Source organism: Aethalodelphis obliquidens, unplaced genomic scaffold, assembly GCF_003676395.1.
Source record: "Aethalodelphis obliquidens isolate GAN/ISIS:26980383/991018 unplaced genomic scaffold, ASM367639v1 scaffold40, whole genome shotgun sequence".
NCBI classification, from domain to species: domain Eukaryota; kingdom Metazoa; phylum Chordata; class Mammalia; order Artiodactyla; family Delphinidae; genus Aethalodelphis; species Aethalodelphis obliquidens.
In genome coordinates, this window is record NW_020837984.1 from 72,840 (window position 1) to 82,850 (window position 10,011).

Here is a 10,011-nt window from a genome sequence, read left to right on the forward strand (position 1 = left end):
CCTAATCCCATAGAAATAGAATGATGTTTGACAAGTAGGGATTTGTCAGCAGCTCTTTTGCCCCTTTCCTGCTTGCCCATTTCTGTTCTGATCAAACCTTATAGAAATGAGATCACCGTGTAACAGTTAACCTAACTCCTGACTTATGCTCAAATAAATGCACACAATAGGGCTTCCGGGAAGATGGCGGAAGAGTAAGACGCGGAGATCACCTTCCTCCCCACAGATACACCAGAAATACATCTACACGTGGAACAACTCCTACAGAACATCTACTGAACGCTGGCAGAAGTCCTCAGACCTCCCAAAAGGCAAGAAACTCCCCACGTACCTGGGTAGGGCAAAAGAAAAAAGAATAAACAGAGACAAAAGAATAGGGACGGGACCTGCACCAGTGGGAGGGAGCTGTGAAGGAGGAAAAGTTTCCACACACTAGGAAGCCCCTTCGCGGGCGGAGACTGCGGGTGGCAGAGGGGGAAAGCTTCGGGGCCGCGGAGGAGAGCACAGCAACAGGGGTGCGAAGGGCAAAGCGGAGAGATTCCCGCACAGAGGGTCAGGGCCGACCGGCACTCACCAGCTCGAGAGGCTTTTCTGCTCACCCGCCATGGCGGGCGGGGGCTGGGAGCTGAGGCTCGGGCTTCGGTCGGAGCTCCGGGAGAGGACTGGGGTGGGCGGCATGAACACAGCCTGCAGGGAGCTAGTGCGCCACGGCTGGCCGGGAGGGAGTCCGAGGAAAAGTCTGGACCTGCCGAAGAGGCAAGAGACTTTTTCTTCCCTCTTTGTTTCCTGGTGCGCGAGGAGAGGGGATTAAGAGCGCTGCTTAAAGGAGCTCCAGAGACGGGCACAAGACGCGGCTAAAAGCGCGGACCCCAGAGACGGGCATGAGACGCTAAGGCTGCTGCTGCCGCCACCAAGAAGCCTGTGTGTGAGCACAGGTCACTCCCCACACCTCCCTTCCGGGGAGCCTGTGCGGCCTGCCACTGCCAGGGTCCCGGGATCCAGGGACAACTCCCACGGGAGAACACACAGCGCGCCTCAGGCTGGTGCAACGTCACGCAGGCCTCTGTCGCCGCAGGCTTGCCCCGCATTCCATGCCCCTCCCTCCCCCGGCCTGAGTGAGCCAGAGCCCCCGAATCAGCGGCTCCTTTAACCCCGTCCTGTCTGAGCGAAGAACACACGCCCTCAAGCGACCTACACGCAGAGGTGCGGCCAAATCCAAAGCCGAGCCCTGGGAGCTGTGCGAACAAAGAAGAGAAAGGGAAATCTCTCCCAGCAGCCTCAGAAGCAGTGGATTAAAGCTCCACAATCAACTTGATGTACCCTGCATCCGTGGAATACATGAATAGACAACGAATCATCCCAAAATGAGGAGGTGGACTTTGAGAGCAAGATTTATGATTTTTTCCCCTTTTCCTCTTTTTGTGAGTGTGTATGTGTATGCTTCTGTGTGAGATTTTGTCTGTATAGCTTTGGTTCCACCATTTGTCCTAGGGTTCAATCTGTCCGTTTTTTTTTCTCTTAATAATTATTTTTTTATTTTAATAACGTTATTATATTTTATCTTATTTTACTTTGTCTTCTTTCTTTCTTCTTTTCCTTCCTTCCCTCCTTCCTTCCTTCCTCCCTCCCTCCTTTCCTTTCTCTCTTTCCTTCTTTCTTTCTTTCTACTTCTACTAATTCTTTCTTTCTACTTTTTCTCCCTTTTATTCTGAGCCGTGTGGATGAATGGCTCTTGGTGCTGCAGCCAGGAGTCAGTGCTGTGCATCGGAGAGCCAACTTCAGGACACTGGTCCACAAGAGACCTCACAGCTCCACATAATATCAAACAGTGAAAATCTCCCAGACATCTCCATTATCAACACCAGCACCCAGCTTCACTCAATGACGAGCAAACTACAGTGCTGGACATCCTATGGCAAACAACTAGCAAGACAGGAACAGAACCCCACCCATTAGCAGAGAGGTTACCTAAAATCATAATAAGTCCACAGACACCCCAAAACACACCACCAGACGTGGACCTGCCCACCATAAAGACAAGATCCAGCCTCATCCATCAGAACACAGGCACTAGTCCCCTCCAAAAGCAAGCCTACACAACCCACTGAACTAACCTTAGCCACTGGGGACAGACACCAAAAACAACAGGAACTACAAACCTGCAGCCTGCAAAAAGGAGACCCCAAACACAGTAAGATAAGCAAAATGAGAAGACAGAAAAACACACAGCAGTTGAAGGAGCAAGATAAAAACCCACCAGACCTAACAAATGAAGAGGAAATAGGCAGTCTACCTGAAAAAGAATTCAGAATAATGATAGTAAAGATGATCCAAAATCTTTAAAATAGAATAGAGAAAATGCAAGAAACATTTAACAAGGACCTAGAAGAACTAAAGATGAAACAAACAGCAATGAACAACACAATAAATGAAATGAAAAATACTCTAGATGGGATCAATAGCAGAATAACTGAGGCAGAAGAACGGATAAGTGACCTGGAAGATAAAATAGTGCAAATAACTACTGCAGGGCAGAATAAAGAAAAAAGAATGAAAAGAACTGAGGACAGTCTCAGAGACCTCTGGGACAACATTAAATGCACCAACATTCGAATTTTAGGGGTTCCAGAAGAAGAAGAGAAAAAGAAAAGGACTGAGAAAATACTTGAAAAGATTATAGTTGAAAACATCTCTAATATGGGAAAGGAAATAGTTAATCAAGTCCAGGAAGCACAGAGAGTCCCATACAGGATAAATCCAAGGAGAAATACGCCAAGACACATATTAATCAAACTGTCAAAAATTAAATACAAAGAAAGCATATTAAAAGCAGCAAGGGAAAAACAACAAGTAACACACAAGGGAATCCCCATAAGGTTAACAGCTGATCTTTCAGCAGAAACTCTGCAAGCCAGAAGGGACTGGCAGGACATATTTAAAGTGATGAAGGAGAAAAACCTGCAACCAAGATTACTCTACCCAGCAAGGATCTCATTCAAATTTGATGGAGAAATTAAAATCTTTACCAACAAGCAAAAGCTGAGGGAGTTCAGCACCACCAAACCAGCTGTACAACAACCGCTATAGGAACTTCTCTAGGCAAGAAACACAAGAGAAGGAAAAGACCTACAATAACGAACCCAAAATAATTTAGAAAATGGGAATAGGAACATACATATCGATAATTACCTTAAATGTAAATGGACTAAATGCTCCCACCAAAAGACACAGATTGGCTGAATGGATACAAAAACAAGACCCATATATTTGCTGTCTACAAGAGACCCACTTCAGACTTAGAGACACATACAGACTGAAAGTAAGGGGATGGAAAAAGATATTTCATGCAAATGGAAACCAAAAGAAAGCTAGAGTAGCAATTCTCATATCAGACAAAATAGACTTTAAAATAAAGACTATTAGAAAGACAAAGAAGGACACTACATAATGATCAAGGGATCGATCCAAGAAGAAGATATAACAATTGTAAATATTTATGCACCCAACATAGGAGCACCTCAATACATAAGGCAAATACTAACAGCCATAAAAGGGGAAATCGACAGTAACACATTCATACTGGGGACTTTAAAACCCCACTTTCACCAATGGACAGATCATCTAAAATGAAAATAAATAAGGAGGCACAAGCTTTAAATGATACATTAAAGAAGATGGACTTAATTGATATGTATAGGACATTCCATCTAAAAACAACAGAATACACATTTTTCTCTAGTGCTCATGGAATATTCTCCAGGATAGATCATATCTTGGGTAACAAATCAAGCCTTGGTAAGTTTAAGAAAATTGAAATTGTATCAAGTATCTTTTCTGACCACAATGCTATGAGACTAGATATCATTTACAGGAAAAGATCTGTAAAAAATACAAACACATGGAGGCTAAACAATACACTACTTAATAACGAAGTGATCACTGAAGAAATCAAAGAGGAAATAAAAAAATACCTAGAAACAAATGACAATGGAGACACAACAACCCAAAATCTATGGGATGCAGCAAAAGCAGTTCTAAGATAGAAGTTTATAGCAATACAATCCTACCTTATGAAACAGGAAACATCTCGAATAAACAACCTAACCTTGCACCTAAAGCAATTAGAGAAAGAAGAACCAAAAAAACCCGAAAGTTAGCAGAAGAAAAGAAATCATAAAAATCAGATCAGAAATAAATGAAAAACAAATGAAGGAAACGATAGCAAAGATCAATAAAAATAAAAGCTGGTTCTTTGAGAAGATAAACAAAATAGATAAACCATTAGTCAGACTCATCAAGAAAAAAGGGAGAAGACTCAAATCAAGAGAATTAGAAATGAAAAAGAAGTAACAACTGACACTGCAGAAATACAAAGGTTCATGAGAGATTACTACAAGCAACTCTATGCCAATAAAATGGACAACCTGGAAGAAATGGACAAATTCTTAGAAATGCACAACCTGCCTAGAGTGAATCAGGAAGAAATAGAAAATATGAATAGACCAATCAGAAGCACTGAAATTGAAACTGTGATTTAAAATCTTCCAACAAACAAAAGCCCAGGACCAGATGGCTTCACAGGCGAATTCTATCAAACATTTAGAGAAGAGCTAACACCTATCCTTCTCAAACTCTTCCAAAATATAGCAGAGGGAGGAGCACTCCCAAACTCATTCTACGAGGCCACCATCACCCTGATACCAAAACCAGACAAGGATGTCACAAAGAAAACTACAGGCCAATATCACTGATGAACTTAGATGCAAAATTCCTCAACAAAATATTAGCAAACAGAATCCAACAGCACATTAAAAGGATCATACACCACGATCAAGTGGGGTTTATTCCAGGAATGCAAGGATTCTTCAATATATGCAAATCAATCAACGTGATACACCATATTAACAAATTGAAGGAGAAAAACCATATGATCATCTCAATAGATGCAGAGAAAGCTTTCAACGAAATTCAACACCCATTTATGATAAAAACTCTCCAGAAAGTAGGCATGGAGGGAACTTTCCTCAACATAATAAAGGCCATATATGACAAACCCACAGCCAACATCATCCTCTGGTGAAAAACTGAAAGCATTTCCACTAAGATCAGTAACAAGACAAGGTTGCCCACTGTCACCACTCTTATTCAACATAGCTTTGGAAGTTTTAGCCACAGCAATCAGAGAAGAAAAGGAAATAAAAGGAATCCAAATCAGAAAAGAAGAAGTAAAGTTCTCACTGTTTGCAGATGACATGATACTATACAAAGAGAATCCTAAAGATGCTACCAGAAAACTACTAGAGCTAATCAATGAACTTGGTAAAGTAGCAGGATACAAAATTAATGCACAGAAATCTCTGGCATTCCTATACACTAATGATGAAAAATCTGAAAGTGAAATCAACAAAACACTCCCATTTACCATTGCAACAAAAAGAATAAAATATCTAGGAATAACCCTACCTAAAGAGACAAAAAGACCTGTATGCAGAAAATTATAAGACACTGATGAAAGAAATTAAAGATGATACAAATAGATGGAGAGCTATACCATGTTCTTGGATTGGAAGAATCAACATTGTGAAAATGACTCTACTACCCAAAGCAATCTACAGATTCAATGCAATCCCTATCAAACTTCCACTGGCATTTTTCACAGACCTAGAACAAAAACTTTCACAATTTGTATGGAAACAAAAAAGACCCCGAATAGCCAAAGCAATCTTGAGAATGAAAAATGGAGCTGGAGGAATCAGGCTCCCTGACTTCAGACTATACTACAAAGCTACAGTAATCAAGACAGTATGGTACTGGCACAAAAACAGAAAGACAGATCAATGGAACAGGATAGAAATCCCAGAGATAAACCCACGCACATATGGTCACCTTATCTTTGATAAAAGAGGCAGGAATGTATATTGGAGAAAGGACAGCCTCTTCAATAAGTGGTGCTGGGAAAACTGGACAGGTACATGTAAAAGTATGAGATTAGATCACTCCCTAACACCATACACAAAAATAAGCTCAAAATGGATTAAAGACCTAAATGTAAGGCCAGAAACTATCAAACTCTTAGAGGAAAACATAGGCAGAACACTCTATGACCTAAATCACAGCAAGATCCTTTTTGACCCACCTCCTAGAGAAATGGAAATAAAAACAAAAATAAAGAAATGGGACCTAATGAAACTTAAAAGCTTTTGCACAGCAAAGGAAACCATAAACAAGACCAAAAGACAACCCTCAGAATGGGAGAAAATATTTGCAAATGAAGCAACTGACAAAGGATTAATCTCCAAAATTTATAAGCAGCTCATGCAGCTCAATAACAAAAAACCAAACAACCCAATCCAAAAATGGGCAGAAGATCTAAATAGACATTTCTCCAAAGAAGATATACAGACTGCCAACAAACACATGAAAGAATGCTCAACATCATTAATCATTAGAGAAATGCAAATCAAAACTACAATGAGATATCATCTCACACCAGTCAGAATGGCCATCATCAAAAAATCTAGAAACAATAAATGCTGGAGAGGGTGTGGAGAAAAGGGAACCTTCTTGCACTGCTGGTGGGAATGTAAATTGATACAGCCACTGTGAAGAACAGTATGGAGGTTTCTTTAAAAACTACAAATAGAACTACCATATGACCCAGCAATCCCACTACTGGGCATATACCCTGAGAAAACAATAATTCAAAAAGAGTCATGTACCAAAATGTTCATTGCAGCTCTATTTACAATAGCCCGGAGATGGAAACAACTTAAGTGTCCATCATCTGATGAATAGATAAAGAAGATGTGGCACATATATACAATGGAATAAAAAGAAACGAAATTGAGCTATTTGTAATGAGGTGGATAGACCTAGAGTCTGTCATACAGAGTGAAGTACGTCAGAAAGAGAAAGACAAATACCGTATGCTAACACATATATATGGAATTTAAGAAAAATAATGTCATGAAGAACCTAGGGGTAAGACAGGAATAAAGACACAGACCTACTAGAGAATGGACTTGAGGATATGGGGTGGGGGAAGGGTGAGCTGTGACAAAGCGAGAGAGAGGCATGGACATATATACACTACCAAACGTAAGGTAGATAGCTAGTGGGAAGCAGCTGCATAGCACAGGGAGATCAGCTCAGTGCTTTGTGACCGCCTGGAGGGGTGGGATAGGGAGGGTGGGAGGGAGGGAGACGCAAGAGGGAAATGATATGGGAACATATGTATATGTATAACTGATTCACTTTGTTATGAAGCAGAAACTAACACACCATTGTAAAGCAATTACGCTCCAATAAAGATGTAAAAAAAAAAAAAGGAACGGAAGATGACACAGGTTACATAATAATACAGAAACCTAAAAGAATATATGTGATCTATTAGAATTAATAAGTGAATTTAGCAAAATCATTGAGATACCAAAACAAATTTTATTTTTACATATCATTCAAAAAGAATTTGAAAATGAAACTTTTTAACATGACACTATTTTTAAATGATACTTATACCTAGAAAAGTAACACAAAGAAATAAATCGAATGAAAGATGTTCAAAACTCAATATAGAAAGCACAAAAGCATTACTGAGAGAAACTAAAGATGTAGAGAGAAATTTCCTAATTAAGTAATGGAAGATTCAGTGTTGCAAAGATGTCAGTTTTCCTCCATATTGACCTATAGATCTCATACAATCCCATTCAAAGTTCTCCTGAAATTTTTTAATGAAAAATGACAAGGTGATTCTAAAATTGATATGAAAATTCAAGGGCTCTACAATAGTCACAGCAATCTTGAAGAACAATGACATTGGTAGAGTGATGGGAAAATATGATCTTTACATTAAATATTTCTTGGGTGAATGAGACATCCATATTTTAAAAAATGAATCTTAATCTCTATCACATAGGATACACACACACACACACACACGCACACACACACACACACACACACACACGTTAATTCCAGATAGAATAGATCCAAATTAGATCCTCATTCCTTCCCTTTCCACTCAGAAGGTAAAAATATAAGGTAACTAGATGATAGCATAAGACGTATCTTTATAACCTTTCTTAAACAAAACCTAAAGAGCAATAAGCCTAGAGGGAAAGATCATAAAGACTACGTTATTCTGTTTATCAGAAGCCAACTTTAGGAGTGAAAAGTAGATGTTTGCAAGCCATATATTAGACAAAGGACTTATATTTCAAATATATAAAGCACCACTGTAAATCAATAGGAAAAAACAGCAACCAGTTGTATTTTTTTGTATCTTTATTGGAGTATAATTGCTTTACAATGTTGTGTTAGTTTCTGCTGTACAACAAAGTGAATCAGCTATACGTATACATATATCCCCATATCCCCTCCCTCTTGCGTCTCCCTCCCACCCTCCCTATCCCACCCCTCTATGTCATCACAAAGCATCAAGCTGATCTCCCTGTGCTATAGCTTCCCACTAGCCATCCATTTTACATTCAGCAACCAGTTTTAAATAATTGACAAAAGGCATAAAAGAGGACATCCAAATAACTGATAAACTTATGAAATACTGTTGAGCCCTACATCAAGGACACACTGTATCAAGGACACAGGACAAAAATTCCAGAATTAACCAAGCCCCCACTGCAACTGTTGCCATGGGCTCTCCTAATCTAAACCGGACAGCCCCCCGACTCCGTATTAAGCAAAATAATCACCATGTAGTAACCTCATAGCATCCTGACAAGAATGACCTAATGCCATCTTGCCAGCAGGAATTCTCTTTGTCCTAAGGCTATAAAAGTTGGCTACTAGCTCACAAAAAGGATCGGGAAGTCGGCCCGCTGTATTTGCAGCACCCCTCACTAACTCTGTTCTTTGTTCTCAAGAAACTCACTCTTTTCTAAAATACTTCATGTCTGGAAATTCTTCTTCCAACCCGCACTCAGACCACGATAAATACATTCAACATCATTAGTGATTAAGAAAATTCACTTTAAAATCACAGTGGTATATCATTACACACCATTATATTGGCTATTAGTTGCTGCTGTTCCAAAACAGAGAATAGCATGTATTTGTGGGGATATAGAATAATGAAAACTCTCCAGCATTGCTGGTATGGATGCAAACTGTGCAACCACTTTGGGAAATTTTGTCATTATCCACTCAGTCTGAAGTTATGCACATCCTTTGACCCAGCATTTTCACTTCAAGTTATACAGCTCACAGAAATACGTGCTTGTGAGCACCAGACACTTGCACAGATGCTCATGGCACATTATGTGAAATAGCCAGAAACTGAAAACAGTACATATGTCCCTCAACAGCAAACAGGATAAATAAATTGTGTTATATTCAGACTAAAAATGAATTAACTACAGCTATTCAAAACAACACATAAAAATCTTAAAAGCATAATGTTGAAAGACAGAATCCAGGCACAAAAGATTAAAAGCTCTATGAATCCACTAACATAAATCTTATATAAAGACAGAATAGGTTACCTTTTGGGAAAGGGTAACGACTGGGAGAGAGCAAGGGGGAAGTTTATAGGGTTGTAATAATGTAGTTTTTAACCTGAGTGATAGTAATATTCGTATGTTTATTTGGTAAAAATTCATCAAGCTTATATTATATATATATCTATGTGTGTATACATGTGTATATATGTGTATATATGTGTGTATATATGTTATAGTTCATAAATGATGTTTACAAATGCTGTAGGAAAGAAGATTAAATGTTTACTGAAGAATTTGTAGAGCTAACATTTTGTTGATTGGTTGGTCTGTGTCACAGTGGCCCTTTTACAGGACAGGGTAGAGTCAGTGAGATCGCCCACTGATCTAATTTCTATCAAAGGACGTACTGATAAGAACACTCAGATATGTTCCATTTGAGCACAATGTGCCTCCTTTGCAAAGAGCAGGGCAGGCATTTGCTGTTGTCTTTCCAGTGTTGGAAATGGATTCACACCGATTTATCTCTATTTTCTCATATTCCACCCCCACCCACTAC